Source organism: Pinus tabuliformis, chromosome 5_1, assembly GCF_031772625.1.
Source record: "Pinus tabuliformis cultivar Carrire ecotype Pingquan chromosome 5_1, CPIR1, whole genome shotgun sequence".
NCBI lineage: Eukaryota > Viridiplantae > Streptophyta > Pinopsida > Pinales > Pinaceae > Pinus > Pinus tabuliformis.
The window spans coordinates 757,655,069-757,676,156 of record NC_142305.1 but is presented as its reverse complement, the minus strand read 5'-3'; positions in this window follow the sequence as shown (position 1 = coordinate 757,676,156).

The following is a 21,088-nucleotide window of genomic DNA, read 5'->3' as shown; positions in this document are numbered from 1 at the left end:
TTGGAGTAGAAGTGCCTTTACCATTGGAGACGTGGCAGCTTGGTAGGTATATCTTTGTGTGCAAATACCTAGATTGCTCCAGAATTTATATTGTTGATTTCCTTTGCTCTCATATTATATTATCCTTCAGTGTTTAGTTATTCTTATTTGGTACAAAGGAGTTGGACTAGTGTAAGGGTTGAAGTTTCTCCAATGGATTTCCAAAGCATATGTATTATGCAGTTGATTATTAGCCAAAGACATGAATCACACCATGTTTCAATTCAAGTGTTTTTGCTCCATAACGATCCATTCATACTCAGAGTAGTATTTTTTCTATGATCCTTTGCTAAAGTTCTCCCAATTATCATTTCTTCTAACATGAAAACTGATGAATACCCTTAAAGCAAAGTAGGTGCTCCATACTCAAGGTATTGGTACTTATTTATGTTCCATACTCATGAATATAACAAAGGGGATACATGTACAAATAGATTCACTCTAGGATGTCCTCTGTTGCTAATAAAAGTGCCCATAATGGACTCTTTCACCTCCAGTATATTCTCTACTGCCAAGAAAAGTGCCCAGAATGAAACCTTTTCTAATGTAGCAAACCTCTACACTAACTGTCACACACTTATTGGGGAAGAGTTTCTCAAAAAAAGTTATCAACATCCACAAAGAGTGTATCCCCATTAAATATGTGCAAGAAATTCAAATATTTTCTATAACAAACTATTACAAAATGGGCCTAGAGTGAGGACAAGTGGCATTGGCAAGGTATCTCTCTCTTGATCTTCCTTACCAGCTAGCTGTAGATGATGTCCACTTAACCTGTGGTTGTACACAAGCCATGGATATAACTATTGTTATCTAGCGCTGTAAAGATGCAAACATTTTGTTTCCAAGACCAAGGTATCCACTTTATGAAGCATTGCTGGCATACAATGGCATTGAAGCCAGGAAATATAATTTTAATTACATAATGGAATTGGGAAGTTAATTTAGAACACCTTGAAATAGTAGCTAAGAATAACATAGTAGTAATGGTTCTTGTCAATCCCAATAATCCTTGGGGTGTTGTGTTCAACCATGAGCATTTAGCCAAGGTTGCAAAGATGGCAAACAAGTTAGGCTTGTCAATAATTTTTGAGGGAGTATATGCACTTAAACTCTGCCCAATGGCTAGTACCTTCCCCTAGTGCAACTTTGAAACATAAATTATGGTTTTCCTTTGCAAATATCATGTCCAACACCAAAAATTTCAGTAATTTATGGGAAATTTATGTTCCTACATTTCATTGTAGATGATGTTATTTCTTGGCAAGAGAGGTGTTTCCTTTATAATGAACTATTTTTTTTATTCTGGGTTTTCACATGCTTGGTGACACATGTTATAGTGCCAAGTAGTGTGAGTTCAGTTATTTTAGTGTTCATATTGTTTAGATATGGCCCTTGGGCCTCTATTGCTTGGAAATTAGAAGTGAAATCATATTCATTTTGAGGACATGTTTGTTTAGTTGATATTCTTTATTGTATATTAAAATTGTTGGCTTATAATATGAATAAGTATAGGCCTTGCTCATCTTTTGGAAGGTAAATGAAATGGTGCCCTTGGTTGCCATGTGAAAACTTTTGGTTCCTGAAGAATAGTTCTTATAAGTGAGATCCATGTAAGAGGAATTTTCAATTTATGAATATTAGGTATACAAGAGTCGTTACAATGTTTGGAACATATCTTCCAAAATGGCTTACATGTTTTTCTTAGCTTCAGCTTGTTGTCTTTGTTTATGTATTACTTCGCTTCTCAATTTCCACAATAGTCTCTTATCCTTTTTTTTATGTAGTGTTATTGTCTAGCAATTAGTTTTACATTTTCTATCCAAATTTGATGAGAAGTGTCATGTGAGTGTTCCTCAAGGGCTGATTAGAAGCTTTATCTCTTGATATATCAAATGCATGTTCTTTTTAATGGACTTTTAATGAACTATTGGTTCCCCAACCTAGAATCTGTCGCATAAACTACCAGTCCTTATTGAATGATATTTGTAGCCTGCTATAATATGCATCACGTCTTACCATTTTACTAAACACTTGTTAAGAGATTTGGTACAACTCTAAATAAAATAACCTATTCATCCCAAAGTAAAGATAGAATAGTAGAATTGTAAACATGGTTCAGGTTCAAGTGTTTCGATTGTATAGCTTGGTCTTTGAATAGTACATGGAATAAAACATTGAATCATAATTTCCAAGATGGAAACAAAAATGCATTCTTCATGAGCAGTAGCACCATAGACAAAAATATTCACCTTTTCCACCTAAAAGTTCCCCAATCCTCATGCTAAATATTGCATTACCATACTTGCAAATATAGTTTTGACTATTCCAACCCATGGTTGATCATGAAAACTGATTCAAAAATAGAAATTTATGATTGTTCATACATATGTGTCTGCCTTACAAATACATTGATTTGTACATATGAAAAGATGATAGAAAAGAAATTGTATGGATGACCAAGTTTTAGTTGAAGTGTCCATATCTACCTCTAGGGAATGCAACTTGCTAGGTTCTAAGAGGAGACTCTGCTTATACAGGCTATCGGCCTTCTCATTTAGCTCTAGGAAGACATGAGCTACATTAAACCTCGTGAAAACATATGTGATCTCCTTTAGGTTTTTTGTAGTTTCCAACAAGTCGATATGTTACGTCTTAGGAATGTTGCAACCATTTCACTACCAAGGAAGAATCTCCAAAGGCCTAAAGTGATCTTATCCCTCCATCAAATGTTTTTTCTCATAAGATCTTTTTATGCCAACAAGTCTACAAGATTGTTAGTCTCCCTTCTTGAGTTCCCTTTGAAAATGATATGGTGGCTCAAAGTTTGGTTGATCTTGTCAAATTTTGAAGTCATTATCAAATCTAAAGGGTTGGAAACCTCCTTCAATTTTCATTTCATATCTCTACTACAGAGATTCAACCTAGACCCTCACTCGGATGGATCAAAAGAAGGGCATCTTTGGTTTTATCATCTATCTCTTGTTCCTCATGCTAACCATTGAAATTTTCTATTTCTTCATTAAGAATTTTGTCAGTTTCCATGCTTAATAATTTTTGGATTGGTCTAGTCTCTTTTGAGTGCATTGGTCTACTTAAATTTTTCTGTTGTTCCTATACACATTCTCTAGTATTGTATGGGACTCATATGTTTTAGTTTCATTTTAGTGGCTTATATTTGTTTAGATTTATTTGTTTCATCTGGTTTCCACCAAAGAAATTTTAATGACTTTTAAGTTGGGGAAGGTGACAAATGATAACAATGTTTACATGCACAACTCATGCTCGAGTGTGCTCACATGTGACTTAAGAGATTAACCTATCATTGAGTGATGAGAGTGAAAATTATTCAAAAATGCTAACATAGATGATATCATGATCATGTAACATTTTATTATTTTATTATTTCCACTCAAATACTAATATATTCCTTCATAGACAGAGACAAAATAAGGATGTGTGACAAATAATTGAGACAATATGTTACCTTCCTTTTGAGATGAGACAATATGGTATTTGGTATATAAAACTGATTATATAATTAGGATTGTTTGAACATCCTTGTGTCCTTTGCAAGGATCCTTCAAGGCAAGGTTCTTTGATTCACAATAATCATTATTAATAAATTATCTTCCCCATTGTGCATTTTGTGGCTTATAAAACCCCATGTTGGAGATATTTTAAAAAATGGTATATCTTAATTAGGAATTAAGAATATAATTATATACCATATTGTAGGGTTAGTCAAACTAGTTCATCTTCAAAGGTGGTGCTTTTCCTGGGGACAAGTATTGATCTATATAATATGTTTTATAATTAGCTCCCTGTTAATGTGTTAGATCTTGTATACGATCCCACAAGGAAGGAAGGTTGGGTGGGTCTTGTAGATATATGCACAAACATGTGTTTTCCAATTTATCCTTAATAGTATTTTTGTATGTAAGGTTGTTTTTTATCATTAGGTTTCTCTGCATGCCTTATGAGTTTATAGGGGTCATGTCATTGTATTACCCTAATATGGACCCTTGAAAATTATGTTAAAATCAATTTTTGAATTGCATAAGGAACAAACGAGGCCATCACAGGATGAAACACAACCAACAAAGTAGGTATGGTAGTCACCTAGTAAGTATGGTAACCATATTACCACTTGAATTAAATTGGATATATTATAACATTAATAATTAAAGTGCACTTGGGGTCAACAACATCCTAGGAGCAGCATGGGGCAATGAGGCAATGCAAGGGGAATGATTTTTTTGTTGTTTTTCCTTTCCTTAAGAAGTTTCTTATCCTTCCTTGGGAATGCATTTGATCACCTCATGTGGGAGAGAAAAAGCATTCTAACAAGATGTTGGAATTAAGTTTTTGGATCATTCTTCACCATTCAGGGGCTATATTGGACAATACTTCTCCATTCTTTAGAGGGTTGAACAATTCTAGGTTGAACAATAACTGAAATCAAAGAATTTGTAAGTGAGAAAAAAGTAAAATACGAGGAATTATTGTAGTTTCCATGTTAATTAAAAAGTATTCTTATTGTTCCTTTGCGAGGGTCAATGGATTTTGAAGGTGTTTAGTTTCTGCATTTTGATTTTATTCCTTGCATAGTTTTAAAAGGTTTCATTAAGAGGAGGACATTGGAAAACCATTCTCTAAACATGGATACCATATAATATTTCCTCATCCAATTGATGAAATTAAATGGGCTTGACATGGTGGTTCTAGAAGTTTTTGTCCACAATTCATGTCTATTTCAACTTCCATGGTTTTCTATAAAATAACACGTTGGTTTAGTGTTGTAATTAATTTGGGTAAGAGGGTTCTTGGTCATCCATACCAATGAAAAATTACAATGAAATCCTATACATTGCAACATAAAGACTATCTTCATGAAAATGGATGTTAGAGGTAAAAACAGTTGGATGGAGTGAAATCATTATCTATTTTAAAATAAAGGAGAAGGAAGAATAAATTCTAGACCCCATTCTCTTAACAATACCTTGGATGTCAGGTCTACCTATTAACGGCCTCTTTTGGTTCAAGAAGGTAAGGAGGTGTGTTACAATTTAAGCTCATTGCATCTTGGCTAAGCTTGACATGATTTTATGAGGTTTGGCCCAAACTCAAATAAATTAGACATGTAGAAACAAATTTGGGAACTCTTATTTTAATGTTGGAGAGTAAGCATAGAGTGTAGTAGAAAACCACAATGGCATACATAGAGGATTTATTATAGAGGAAAATAGAAAAGAGGCTAGGATTTTCTTCCTTTTTACTAAATGAGTAAATTCTATTTTATCAAGTGCATAATCATTAATTCTAAGCTTGTTTGTTCTCTCTAATCTTTGAGTACATGTGGACTATGTTCAAATTAATGGATTTTATTGTTGGTTATTTTTTTTCTTATCATCTTTATTTTTCCCACTCTAATACTATTTACTATGGATATTTTTTGTATTCTCTTAGATCTATTCTATAAAGGTAGGTGGGGGATGAAGTGTATTTTTGTATTGTGTAGTTCTTTTTTCTTCGAGGTTCTTTTCTTCAAACCCCTTTTCTAGTTGAAGTAGTTGTGGGAGCACATAGTTATCATTGAGAGGTAGAGAGTTCTCTCCTTGTATCCATGCAATTACATCTTTGAATACTTGTGCTTGGTGTGGATTTGGAAGTGTTTAAATGCCCCTTGGATATTTTGTTGATGTAACGGATATTAGCCAAAATTTGTTCCTACAATTTTAACTTCTATTTAGTGGTTATGTTTTAGGATTATTGTTATTGGTCGTTGTGTTTTGACATCTTGAATTAATTAATAACAAGAAGCACACCCAATTAGTTTTCTAGACCCCATATCCAATATGATTGAAGCATGTAGCTTGTTATTCATAATTGCATCATATATACTCACTATTGTTTACTTTTTGGCATTCAAATAAGTGTTTTAGAGGCAAATTTTTATGTTGTCACAACAGATCATGATTCACAAGGTGAGAAATCAATCTTTGGTATAATTGTAGATTTTAGGTTTGATAATTACAGGTAATTTTATAGGCTATAAAAGTCTTCAAAGTTTCACTTCTAACTGATTATTCAATTAAACATATTGAATATCTTATACACAATTATTTTTACCTCCACCCACTTTTCATAACATCCATAACCATTAGGTAGGGACCTACAACTTTGATGCTATTTTTCTTGTTTAGTAAAATATTTTCCAATACTTTACAAAGTTTTATAATTTATTGAAAGTTGTAGAATTTACAATTTATAAAGTTTCAAGGTTTAAGTTTTTAAAGTATAATTGTTTAAAGGATGCTATCTCAATGGAAGAGCACCTTCTTTACAAGAAGGAGGTTGGTGGTTCGATTCCACCATGCCTTGATATTCATATGGAATGATGACAATCAATTTTTGGCGACAAAGGCTCTTTTGACCATCACCAATGAGCTTATGGTGACATATTTTGTCCCTCACCAAAATATGAAATGGTGACAATCACTATTTGTCATTATACTCATTATTCGTGATAGACCTTGAATGTCACCACAACACCTATACTTCTGGCAATGCGGCCTTTGGTGATGTTTGATTTTTTGTGATGAAGGCTCTTTTAACCATCACCAATGACCTTATGGTGACATTTTTTAACCCTCACCAAAATATGAAATGGTGATGGTTAATGAACGTTGTCATATATATGCATCAATAGTGATGACCATGAAAGGTCCATCACAATAAACCGTTGTTCATATGAAATGGTGACGGTCACTATCCATCGTTATAATCATTATTCATGACGAACCTTGAATGTCACCACAACACCTATACTTTTGGCGATGCCATCTTTGGTGATGTTCAAATTTTGGTGACAAAGGCTTAGGTCCGTCGCCATTTCTCATAAGAAATGTTGATAATCATTATCCATCATTTTAAATCATTATTGGTGATAGACCTTGAATGTCACTACAACACCTATACTTTTGGCGACGCCACTTTTGTTGACGTTCACTTTTTGGTGTGTTGATGGTGCTGGACCCGCCAACATGTATGGGGATCTCTGGTGAGCACCAGTATTGCAGCAAGAATGCTGCAACTCCTGGGCTAGCAACTTTACTTTTATCAACTCAGTAGTTCGTAACAAACTTGGAAGCGTCGGTGCTATATGCACAAGTACTAGTTCTAACTGCAGGTTGTCACTTGGTCAGCTGGTGCGAGATCACTAGGAGCTTAAGCCAACTTATAGAGATTTCAGAAGAAGCTCTATGTGTGATGAGAGGAAAGAAAGGTTACTCTACAGATGCTATTCTAACTGCAGAAAGGAGAAAGACTGGAATGTAAAGAAAAACCTAGTAAACCCTAATTAACAAGCTAATTCTACTTTTTCCAAAAACACTATGAAAACCATGAAAGAAATTCCATTACCTACTCAAGGAAGTAAACAACATCTAGCCATGCTATTTCTGGAAGTAAATAAGGAAAAAACATATTTTTGGATTTTTATGTGTTTTTATGTGAATTTAACATGCATCTAATTTATTGTGTGTGAGTGTGGCAGTGAACAAGTGGTGTTAGAGGGCGGTTTTAGAGCTTGGGAGGATGTAGGATGGTGTGGATGGGTCCTAGGAGGTCTTAGGTGGCCTTCTGGAGGCTTTTCCCACACTCATCCTTCAAAAGAAAGCCTACAAGAAAAACTACAAGAGGACACAGGAAAACTACAGGAGGAAAATAGGGAAGCTACAAGAGGCCTACAGGAGGAGGCCGAGAGAAATATTCGTTGTTTTGAGGGTGTGAGAGTGGGTGGAAAAGGTGGATGAAGGTTGGAATGAGGTGTTAGGGTGCCTAAGGTCTACCATGAATCACCAAGAGAGAGAAAGATGATAGGGTTTGCTCAAGGAGAGAGGAAAAATTTCTATAAAAAATGAAGGAAACTAGGGCAAAATTGAGGTGAGGTTTGGGAGACCTATAGGGCATGGATCAGATAGAGGGTGTGATTGCTGGTAATCTAGCCTACTGCTAGAAGAGATCTGCTGCATAGAAACTGACAATCAACCAAGAAAATCAAGCAACCAATGAAATGAGTGCATCCTAGGAAAAATAAAGTTTTGCATTAAAATGGCCTAAACTATGATGTATAGAAGGAAATGTTGGGAAATGATGTAAGAAAGGAAAGCATGCAAAAGGACTATTGCAAATCAGGAAGTGAACATGATAAATAAGATCTAAAGCAAAGCAAAACTGGACTATCAACCTACTAGAGAGCTGCAAACACTAGAAGTCCTAGGAATGAGGAAAATCTGTGTTTTTGGGGCAGCAAGAGAGTATTTTCCTCAAATCATGGCCCCAGAGGGAGGAAGAGAGGCCAAGGCACTGTTTCTAGCCTTTTGAATCTTCTCTGATCACTGCTTAACCTGCTACAGAAATCACAAATGGAAGCAAGCTACTAAATCATCAAAAGCAACCTATTCTTAACCATAAGAGAAATACATCTAACAACAAACTAATCTACAAACTAAAGTAAAGAATACAAATACAAGTAAAGAGAAGCTTGGTTTCTTGGATTGGGCCATAACCCAAGAGCTTTAGCCCTCTGAGGTAACTTAGTGCTAGCTCAGAAAGGATTCCATCTTCATTATCAAAAATTAGCAAGATTACATAAAACTGTCATAAAATAGTAAGCTCGAAATTTGAGCAGAGTTTACGCAAGAAAAAAAAAAGTTGACCCTAGTGAGGCCCTAGGCCTCTCTACTTATACATCTAAAGCTACCAATAGCTTCCTTAAAATCAAGGAGGCTTGGCTCCCAAAACTCGAGATAACTATCAATCATCTTCCACTTGCTTAGTTGCCTTCTAGTGCATGATTCGGTTGCTTGTACTCCGAGCTGAATGAAGGGGAATTCGAAGTGAGGAGCAATAAATGAGGGTGATTCCCTCCTATAAGTCTTCTCCTCTATCCACTTCAAGTTATTGTTATAGTTTGACCACTAGATCCTTGATTTTGACCTCGAAATACATCAATAATCTGCATTAAATACATGTTAGACCACATGGCATAATAACTAACTCAACTCACCCTATAAGCATAAATATAATCAGAAAATCACACAATAAGCTAAGAGAATGGTTGATTTGACTAGGTTAGGAGGTAAAATGAGCCCATATAATTACCCATTTATGAGGCTCATCATCACCCCCCTAGTAAAGGTGTTTCTCATCTTCTGAGCAACCTAGTCAATCTCTTGGTCTTTCATGGCCCCGATGGCCTCCCTAGCATTCCAAGCTTCTGATGTGGTCTGCTCATGTTCTCCATAAAATCCTTCCTTTTTGTCTATTTCCTACCATTGCTCCTTCTCTTCTTCTTCTCTTATGCCTTCCAGCATGCCTAATATGAGTGAAGGACTTAGTTTGAAGCCAATCCAGTTGACCTTCAGCCTTTCCATGAAGTGCTTGTACATTGGCACTCTTTTCAATGTCTCCTTCAGCCTCATGCAGGAATGGTATTCTCTTATCTGCAAGCTGTGGGGTAGGATGTTCCATCTTCTCATGCATGCATGCACATAGTCATCCCCAAGTAGCCTAAGCATATCTTCAAAGTGTGCAATGGCTTGTTCCTGATTGGATAGATATTTAGGGGCAATCTGAGGGTTCATTGACAAGCAGGTTGTGTGTGCTAATGAGTGCCATAGGATCTGATGGCTTAGCTCTTATCATCAATGGTTCATTCTACTCTTTTATTAACAATCATTACATTTCTTCTACCCTCAATTCTTCATGGTTCATCCATGATGCCATGACCATTACTTGCAGATCCCCTAGCTTAGCATTGGGGTCCCACACATTTAGGTCTATGAGGGCCATGTTGTATAGATAGAACTCTGCCATCTTTGCTTTGTCCTCGGAGGTGCTTTGGTCACACAAATCCATGAGCTGCCTGTAGTCTTGGAAATGCATTATGCCTCTTTGTGCCAAAGTTTTTATTTGGAATTGAAGCCATTGATCCTTCAGATAGAGGCCATAAGATTTGGCTCATGTTCTGCATTGTAATGCTTCTATGGATAAGCTAGCCATGTATGCCAAATGAGTCTCTTTCTCCTGTAGCTACCTCCTTAGTAATTCATTCTCATTCTCAAGGTGGCTTCTTGTAATGGCTTCTCTATCTCTGAGAGAACTCAATTCCTTGCCCATTTCCTTGAGTTTGTCTTCCATGTGGCAAATATCCTCAACTCCTTTGGACTTGGCTATCTGCATCCACCTATGCGTTCTCACTCTCTCTTTTTCCAATTCAAAAAAAAAAATGGAACTGCAAATTTCTGTGGGATTATCTTGCCTCCCTCAAGTAGTCTATAATAGGAGTCAAGATTAGGCTGGGGGTTAGGTTTTTGTAGCTCTTGTGCTTCCTCTTTCACCTCTAGCTATCCTCCTATAATTTGCTCAAGTTTTTTTGTCTCCTGTAGTTTGGACAGTGTCTCTTGTAGGATTGTTTTAGCCTCCTGTAGGTCTAGTTTGGGGTCCTATCGAATTGCCTTTCCCTTCCATGTAGAAGATCTTGTAGTCCTCCTTCATAGGTTATGGGTGTCTCGGAAGGAGATTCTTTCACCTTGGTAGATGGTGAATCTTCAATGTTAATGGGAGTTGTTGATGAGGGCTGAGGTTTGCCTGTTTTAATTCTGGTACTCTTCCTTGCCTTGAAATACATGGAGGTTTTTATTTTCCTCTTCTGCTTCTGCTTGACTGGTGTACTAAGGGTAGTGACAGTAGCTTTTTCTTCTCTTTCCAAATTTTTAGGGGACTCTTCTCTTTTCTCTGCCCTCTTTGCCTCCTTTTCTCCCTCTTCTCTCTATTTTTCCTCCTCCTGCTCTGTCTCTTTTTCTACCTCCTGTTCTGTCTCTTCAACTCTCCCCTCTATTTCTTTTCTTTCCTCATTCCTCTCTTGCTCTGCTATGTCACCACTGGCTTCATATTCTCCTCCTTTCTATTCTCCCTCCTCACTGATAGTAGGACTGACATCATAGGTTAATGCCTTTATGTCATCCTCAGCTGTCATATTTCTAAAAACTTCCCATGCGATAGGGATTGTAAGGGTATGGAGGGCTTCTTATACGAGGATCTTGATTAGGCCATGGTGAGCTAGATGCTATGAATTTCCTTCTTGTACCTTGGTGCTGGAGTGAATGAAGGACTGAAGGAGAAAGTAAGGGATATTGAGCTTTTGATGTGCTGGGGTATCCATGCCATATCTCAATTCTTGGAGGATTCTGAAATGATATCCATAAACAATGTTTTGCCTCCCCTCACAAGAAATTTATTTGATCACTTGGTAGCTAAACTCATCCCAGGGATATGGTACACTAGCCCTCCTAATTCCATTTTTGTCTTCAACAGGGGTTTCATTATCTTGGAAAAATTTCCTCTTGGTAGCCTGGCCAATTATTTTCTCATCTTTACTCCAAGGCAGACGAACAGGAAGGGTAGTGACCCTACTGATGAATTTAGGGGTTATTTCAATGGAGAGGCTCTAATGGTTACAATAGCATGAGTTCTTATGTGAGGGACCAGAGAGAGAGAAAATTCATGGGCAATTTCATCATCAAACCCTCTAAAATTCTCAAAGAAATTCATCCAGTTTACCCTTGTAAATATTTCCACCACTTGAGGATGTGCATGGAGTCTAGTGGAGTTAGTGGGCTCTTTTCTCATAAACCCCCCTATCATACTACCTATACTTCTTTTGAAAAACCAGATATGGAGGTGGAGACAAAGAATTTTGAGTGAAATAGAAAAACAGAGGGGACTATGTTCTTTTTTTTTTTTTAAACATTTTTTTTTTATGTATTTCTACCCTCTTAAAGACTCATTTTATCTTCAATTTGAGACCAAATATTTCACATCTTGATATTCAATAGAGGTCATTCATGAACCCTACCTCTTTAGACTTAAATTCATGCCAAAAATCATGTTTCCTCCCTTCAAAATGACTCACTGCCCTCCTATAGAAGCCTGTTGTCCCTCCTGTAGATTTCCTATAGGTGCTCTTGTAGAAAACCTGTAGGGATCCTGTAGAAGATGCCGAGAGCAAAAATATGGAGGAAATCGATGGAGGATGGTGGATACGAGGCTGTGGGGGCATAATAAGACTGTTGTATGGCTAAGTTACGAGGAGAAACTGAAGAAAAGGTGGTGAGAATGCGTGGGGAGGAGTGCTCTTTAACTTTTATGGCTGTTTTCGGTTATGAGTGTTGAGCTAGCAAGGTGTACGTTGATCAAATTAAGACCGTTGATCCTGACCTACTTGGTCATCATGATCCCCCCTCATAATCATCCTCTCATTACTTCATCGGAGTTAACTCTTCCTCACACTACTTGTCCTTCGCATCTTTTTCTTGAGTTGATTGTGCGCACGCGTGGGTGATATCTCGGTTAAGTGGAGTCAACTAAATGAAGGTGGCCAAGTTAACTAGCCACCTTTCCCTCTTTTGATTTCAACCATCTCATTATCTTCAAATGATTCCTAATTAAACAAATGTATATAGAGGAGTGACTTAGATACTTACTTGTAATCCAAGTGTATTTGTTGCCATCAACTGAGGTGTTGTGGCTTTCTCTGCTACATGCCTTCATTTTCCTTCATGCATGTTGTCTCTGCTTGCTGATGTGTTTTTCTGTGTTTTTTCAGGTTCTTCTTTTGTTGGAGCTAAGCTACATGTGCCTTTTCAACCTTCAGATGTGTTGTCCCTTGCTGCTGGTGCTGGACTTCTATGGGATCAGCTGCTACAGGAATTCCTATAGGAGCTCCTGTAGCTGCTTCTCCCCTTGAAACTTCAGCTATTTCCCTATGCTTGGAGCTCGAGAATGATGCCAGAGGTAGAGGTGAATGATGGAGGGATAGTAGGTAAGCTTCAGGTAAAGTTAGTGGTGCCTTTTCCTCCTTTTATTTTTGTTTTTTTTTCAAAACTGAAAAACTAATTTTCTATGTTTTTTCTTGGAAAGGAAAAAAATAATAATGATGATTGGAGTGTGATGCAAGCTTGGAAATGATGGCAAGGAGGTTTGAAGATGGTAAGAGGGATTATAGGTTCCTCATGAAGCTTTTCTTGTCACTCAAACTACCTCATGTAGACACTTTTGGCTCTCTGTAATTCCTACAAGAGCCTCCTATTAAAAAAACAGAGCCTCCTGCACAAAACACAGTTTTGGAAGAAGAGGTATAGTGGGGTGAAAGAGATGCCAAAAATGATAGAGGAAGGTGTGGAGAAGATGAGATGGATGCTGGTATGAATTTCAGGGTCCCCTTGGCACCTTTTCTGCTCCCTGTAGTCCTCCTGCAAACCCACAATGTAATAAAAATTCATTTTTTCTTTATCCTTTTTTTTTTTAAAACAACTAGTGCACCTCAAAGAGGTTTTCACCTTAATTGCCTACCCTGGGCACCTCCAAGGGAGGTTTTCACCAAGGGAATCTTATTCTTTTCCCTTTTTTTTTACATCACTGGGCCGCCTCAGAAGAGGTTTTCAACCCAATGATGGGACTCAAGCGCCTCATGGAGGTTTTCACTTGAGTCCTTATTTTTTCTCTTTTTTCTTTAGTGAGTGGGTGAAGTGGAAGCTAAGACATGCTCCATTACCATCATTGTTTTATTCAAATCTTCAATAAACTCTCACTTGGAGAGGGGTTTCTTGTATACTTTCAAACAATGTCCATTGACAAGCATGGGGATGGCTTCATCATCAATGGTTCTGATTAGAACTAAACCATTGTCATTGCATTTCTCCATAGTGTAGGGTCCCAGCCATCTTGTCCTCAGCTTGCCTTTGAAATCCTTGTATCTTGAATCATAGAGTAGTGCCCAATCTCCCTCTTGGAATTGCTTCTCCCTCTGTAAAAGCATGTTAATGTGTATCACTTTTTCCCTTTTTGTGGCAAATAAGTTTTATAAAAATAAATGGAGTTGGAATGTTTACTCTTAAAATTACAAAATCATCAAAAACTAGGCAGTGGTAAAAGAAGACAAAACATGTCAATTTAAATTCAATTTCATCTCATATTTTTTCTAAAATTTAATATATAATTTTTATCTAATTTATTCATTTTCTTTAAAAGGTATCATTAATATTTTACATAAATTTTTAAGTAGTGACAAAACCGCGACCCCCCATTTCTCTATTGATTTATGTTTTTTAATTCCAATTTCTTTAAGAGATGTGTTGTAAACATTCTAAAGATTGCTAAACAAATTTAAAAATAAAAAATAAGCATATTTTTTAATTATTATTAAAATACTAGTAAAAATGATCATATTTTCGTATATATAAAACCGCGACCCAAGAAACTACCCTTTCAAGTTTATAAAATCAATTTTTTTTAATAGAAATTTGAAAATAACATATAACAAAATGTTAAAATTATTTTTTGAAAAATTTTAAAATATATTTTATATTTTTTATAATAAAATTTTTAATTATGATTATAATAACGTATTTTGTATTATTCAAAATATAATATAGAAAATTATTTGTTTAGAAATTCTACTTCTATTTTTATATATGTTTTTAAAGAGTTTTAGCATTTCATTTAACTTTTCATAAAGTTATTTATATTTTGTGAGTGATTAACCATAGCTTTTACCAATATTTACTATCAGTTGCCTTATTTGCAAATTTAGTATTTACTTTTTATAACATTATTTATATTTTCTAAACCCAATAAATAGGTTCACTATAGCTTTTACCAAAATTTATTGTGAGTTAGCTTTGTTACAAATTTAGCATTTATTTTTTATAATTAACAAGTATGAAACTCAACTCATTTAATTGATATTTTTATATTATTATTTTTTTGATATTTTTTCATTTGAGTACTTTTTTGCTTTTGCCATATAATGAGACACATTAACATGCTTTTAACCATTTCTATCATGCCATATCTTTCTCTGAAGCTGAAATACCTCTGTATGGAGAAGGGCTTGCAATCTGTATTCATCTAATCCATTGAGCTAAAGTAATCTCTCCTTCTGTGCATGGCTGAGGTCTAGGTCCAGCTGAGATGCCATCCTTAGGGTATTGAATTCAAACTCTATTGACAACGAAGCCTTCTTCCCTTATAGGTTCTTCAAATATGTCTGGATGTTCACCTAAGGGTTTCTTGATTGCAACCACCGAAGAAGAGAGAAGGTTGACTATGTGAAGCAGTGCGGGTGTTGGGCAAAATTTTTCCTAAGTTATCTCCACTCCTACAAGGCATGAAAGGAAATATTTTTGGTTGGTTTTTTGTTTCTTTTTCCCCACGCTGAAAATACCTACAGAAACTGAAATTGTGATTGAACAAAACAAATTGCAACTAGCTGAAATGAACTTTTTGAATGGAAACTTGTAGAATTGAAAAGGAAAGCAAGGAAATGCAGAACTGAAAGAAAAGAAATGAATAGTCTACTTTTGCCAAAATAAACTATTAGTGAAATGTTGCAATAGGAAATAGAAGAAAGCAATAATCACAAAATAATCTGACGCTTCCTTGGCAACGGCACCAAAAAGTGGTGAGAACCAATATTGCAGCAAGAATGCTGCAACTCCTGGGCTACCAACTTTACTTTTATCAACTCGGTAGTTCATAACAAACTTGGAAGCGTTGGTGCTATATGCACAAGTACTAGTTCCCATTGCAGGTTGTCACTTGGTCAACCAGCATGAGATCACTAGGATCTCAAGCCAACTTCTATATATTTCAAAAGAAGATCTACGTGTGATGAGAAGAAAGAAATATTACTCTACAGATACTATTCTAACTGCATAAAGGAGAAATACTGGAATGTAAAGAAAAACCTAGTAAACCCTAATTAACAATAAAATCGCTAAAATCCTAAGAAAGAAAAACATTATCACTCATTTCTCAGCTTCTGGTACTATCAGACAAGGTTTGAAGTCTGTTAAAGATGATATTGACATTCTTCAGCTTAAAGGAGTCTATAAAATAGACTGTTCTTGTGGAAAAAGCTACATAGGTGAAACAGGTCGCTCCCTCCAGACAAGGCTCAAAGAACATGGCGCTGATATTAGGAATGGAAGATCTCGTACCTCAGCATTGGAAAAACACTCCTTGAAGACTTAGAACCATATCTGCCTGGAAGACGCATCAATTATCGCAAGAGAAGAGCAGCATCAAAGACGAAAGATCAGAGAAGCACTTGAAATTATTAAGCATCCTCAGAATCTGAACAGAGACAATGGTATGGAAATTAGTGGAAGCTGGCTTCCCTTGATCAAGAAAATTAAAAGTCGACATCCCATCCCCAGGTAATGCACCCCTCAGGTAAGTTATCTCCCCTCTCCTTTTCCATTTTTTGGTCCAGTTTTATATCATTAAAATACTATTATATATTGATTTCTATTTATAGCTATTATTAATTATTATAATAAATATTAATTATTTATGATTACTAATATTAACATGAGTTATATATATTAATTTAATTTATAATAATATAATTATTATATAAATTCTATAAATATTAATTATTTATGATTATTAACATTAATATGTTTTATATATATTAATTTAATTTATGATAATCATTATATTAATTAATATATTAATTATTATATTAATTAATTATTATTATAATAATAGTTAATTAATTATTTTATTTTATAATGAATTAATTAATTTATGAATTATTATATTAATTAATTATTAATATGATTTAAATATATTAAAATTAGTCCCTAGTTTTATTATTAGGTTATGAACTATGTTTCTTTCTCTTAAAAAATTTAATAATATTAAGAAAAATAAATATAAGCAGTTTATTAGATTAAATAAAATTATAAAATAAAATTAAAAGATTCTAGCCGACAGTGTGTTCCTCCTTGAAAAATCCTTCCTCATTAGTATTTATTTCCCTTATCTGCTCTTCTTTTATTATCATTCTTCAGCCCTGATGATGGATCCCACTTGGGATTTGAAACGTTGGTATAAAAATGTTCATACTGTGGATTCTCCGGTTTCTGATTCAAAAGCTAATTCTACTTTTGCCAAAAACACTATGAAAACCATGAAAGAAATGCCATTACCTACTCAAGGAAGTAAACAACATCTAACCACGCTATTTCTAGGAGTAAATAAGCAAGAAACATATTTTTGGATTTTATGTGAATTTAACATGCATCTAATTTGTTGTGTGTGAGTGTGGTGGCGAACAAGTGGCGTTAGAGGGCGGTTTTGGAGCTTGGGAGGATGTAGGATGGTGTGGATGGGTTGTATGAGGTCTTAGGTGGCCTTCTAGAGGCTTTTCCCACACTCAACCTTCAAAAGAAATCCTACAAGAAAAATTACAGGAGGACACAGGAAAACTATAGGAGGAAAACAGGGAAATAACAGGAGGCTGACAAGAGGAGGCCGAGAGAAATTTTCACTATTTTGAGGGTGTGAGAGTGGGTGTAAAAGGTGGATGAAGGTTTGAATGAGGTGTTAGGGTGCCTAAGGTCTACCATGAATCACCAAGAGAGAGAAAGATGATTGGGTTTTCTCATGGAGAGAGGAAGAAGTTCTATGAAAAATGAAGGAAACTAGGGCAGAGTTGAGGTCAGGTTTGGGAGACCTATAGGGAATGGATCATATGGAGGGTGTGATTGCTAGTAAGCTGGCCTACTACTAGAAGAGATCTGCTGCATAGAAACTGACAGTCAACCAAGAAAATCAAGTAACCAATGAAATGAGTGCATCCTAGGAAAAACAGAGTTTTGCATTAAAATGGCTTAAAATATGATGTATAGAAGGAAATGTTGCGAAATATTGTAAGAAAGGAAAGCATGTAAAAGGATTATTTCAAATCAAGAAGTGAACATGATAAAGAATATCTAAAGCAAAGCAAAATTGGACTATCAACCTACTAGAGAGCTGCAAACAATAGAAGTCCTAGGAATGAGGAAAATCTGTGTTTTTGGGGCAGCAAGAGAGTCTTTGCCTCAAATCATGGTCCTAGAGGAGGAAGAGAGGCCAAGGCAATATTTTTAGCCTTTTGAATATTCTTTGATCATTGCTTAACCTGCTACAGAAAGCACAAGTGGAAGCAAGCTACTAAATCATCAAAAGCAACCTATTCTTAACCATAAGAGAAATACATCTAACAACAAACTAATCTACAAACTGAAGTAAAGCATACAAATACAAGTAAAGAGAAGCTTGGCCACTTGGATTGGGCCCTAACCCAAGAGCTTCATCTCTCTGAGGTAACTCAATGCTAGCTCAAAAAGGATTCCATCTTCATTATCAAAAAATAGAAAGATTACATAAAGCTGTCATAAAATAGTAAGCTCGAAATTTGAGCAAAATTTACACAAGAAAAAAAAGTCAACCCTAGAGAGGTCCTAGGCCTCTCTACTTATACATCTGAAGCTACCAACAACTTCCTTAAAATCATGAAGGCTTGGCTCCTAAAACTTGATATAACTATCAATCATGTTCCACTTTCTCGGCTGCCTTCTAGTGCATGATTCGGCTGCTTGTACTCTGAGCTAAATGAAGGGGAATTCGAAGTGAGGAGAAATAAATGAGGGGTATTCCATCCTATAAATCCTCTCCTTTGTCTAATTTGAGTTATTGCTACAGTTTTACCACTAGATCCTTGACTTTGACCTCGAAATCATCAATAATCTCCATTAAATACATGTTAGACCACATGGCGTAATAACTAACTCAACTCACCCTATAAGCATAAATATAATCAGAAAATCATATAATAAGCTAAGAGAATTGTTTATTTGACTAGGTTAGGAGGTAAAATGAGCCCATATAATTACCATTTATGAGGCTCATCAATCTCCCCTATAAGAAGTCCCAATTAGACCTCAGACCATTTTGTGTAGGAGTCACAGCAGTGGGTCATAAAGCAATGCCTTAACCACGATGTCGCATAGAGGCAAGTAAGATAAATCTATTAGTAGTAAGGGTGTGACCACTATAGTGAGTCAAGGAAGGTGTATGAGAGGTTATAACACATGGGGGTTGAGAGGAGTGTGCCCCTTGGCAACTTGTAATAGTACTTAGTTGGGAAGGGAACACACGATCGAAGATGCATCACAAGCTGCAAAGCAGGTCAGCCGACAATCCAAGGTGATGGTTAAACCAAAAACACATCTACAACAAGATTCATATAATTGCAAACAAAACAATTCATACACAAATACGTAAGTTAAACAACATACATTGCTACAGCAACCGGAGAAGTCCAACTACAATAACAACATATGCATGAAAACATGTTGGCTCTTCTTATATAAAGAAGTGTAAGTTCCAATCATACAATACATCCATGTAAGCTCGCTAGCCCCAACATTGGAATGTTACAGCCAAATCCACTTGTTCCTCCGAAGAGATGTACTAGCTCCGTGTAGTGGAGAAGCCAAGGTGTGTTACAATACTGTCCAAGCTCTCTCCAAGATAGTATTATCGGAAGCTCGGCTAACCAAAAGCCCTTCTAATGAGTTATGAGGGACTATTTATAGCAAAGGGTGGGGTGACCCTTGACATTCCCATTTGTGACAGTTCAACTACCCTCATTACTCTTCACCTACTCTATGACTGTTACATCCAACTATTGACACTTGACTTACACTTGACATGACTCAACATTACAATGCACATGTACTCATGTGACACAACATGGCTTGAACAAGCCATGCAAGACATCACTGACACTCGGTCCATTGTTATGATACTAGCTCTTTGACATGCTTGTGATGACAAAGGTGGTGAGCTAATGCCAATCTTGGTCATCCATGATGGTGTGCATGCACCCCATGGTGACATCTTGCTGAAGCAAACTCTTGCCTCCATTGCAACCGGCGCATTGGTTTGGCTCCTTCATCTAACTTGTTTGCTAACATGCACATGGTCTTCTTGGGTGTGGCTAAATCAACAACACACTGATGCATAGTGTGCGTGCTAATCTTCAAGTGTTTTTTGGTGGTCATGCGCATCAACTTGCCGAAGTACATGTTCAGCTCCAGTTGGACTTGTTGTTTCTCTTCACCTTGGTGAGTGTGCTGAACGGGTTGGATCGCATGCGTGTGAATAATGACATGCATTTTGTTGAATCCCTTGCATGCGATCAAAACATTGCTTACCATGTCTGCTCCATGCCAGCTGCTGGGATGGATCTTTAACTTGTACAGACACAGTTTCATCCATGAGTGCGTGTTGCGCCCACTGTTGTTCCTGTTCCTACTGCAACTCATTCGTCTGCATGTGCAGCTTCATGTTCTTCATTGATTTGTTGTTTCATCACATGAAACTCCTTCTTTGTTTCGTTCTCTGTCTTCACACGATATTCATGTCACACTGTCACCTCATCGTTTGAGTCTACAAAGTTTCTTTCATCATCAATAGATATTCTTGAGCTTGCAACTTTGTTCCACCTCTATTTTGCCAATAACCTTCCTCTTGAATTTGTTGCATTCGGTATGTTGCCTTCAGCTGCTATTCATGATGCTACTCATTGTGATGCTACTGCTGTCATATCTTGATGTCCTTGTCTATGAACAACTTGATGTCTTCGTGAGTAGACAAGCTCATAGATATTTGATCGACTGCATCTTCAGGTGTGCTCTGCAAGGTGTCTTTGACTCTCCTCTCTTGGAAACCATGGTACCTACACTGCTGAGAGGCAAATAAACACCTACAATACCTAGATAGATGGAAACACTCATGGCAAGCAATCTGTTAGTAGAAAACCAAAATGAACTTGAGAATTGACTTACAACCTACCTTTGTGACTGATCATGAAGGTTGCACAATTTCAGCCAGGAGGTCAGGAGACTGACTACCAAGATTGTGCAAGGCATATTCTAGGAGATTGGGAGATGGAATCACTATTAGAACTGCGCAAAGAATAGTCTAGTATGGTTGTTGACTGTTGGAATTGCACAATGCGCAATCTCAGCTGGCAATGGCTACAGGCTCAATGACTGCATTGTGCAATTTTCTGGGACAGCAGTCACTGTCCCTTAGAAATGTGTAAAATAGTCCTGGAGGATAGTGCCTAGGTAGAAATGTGCAT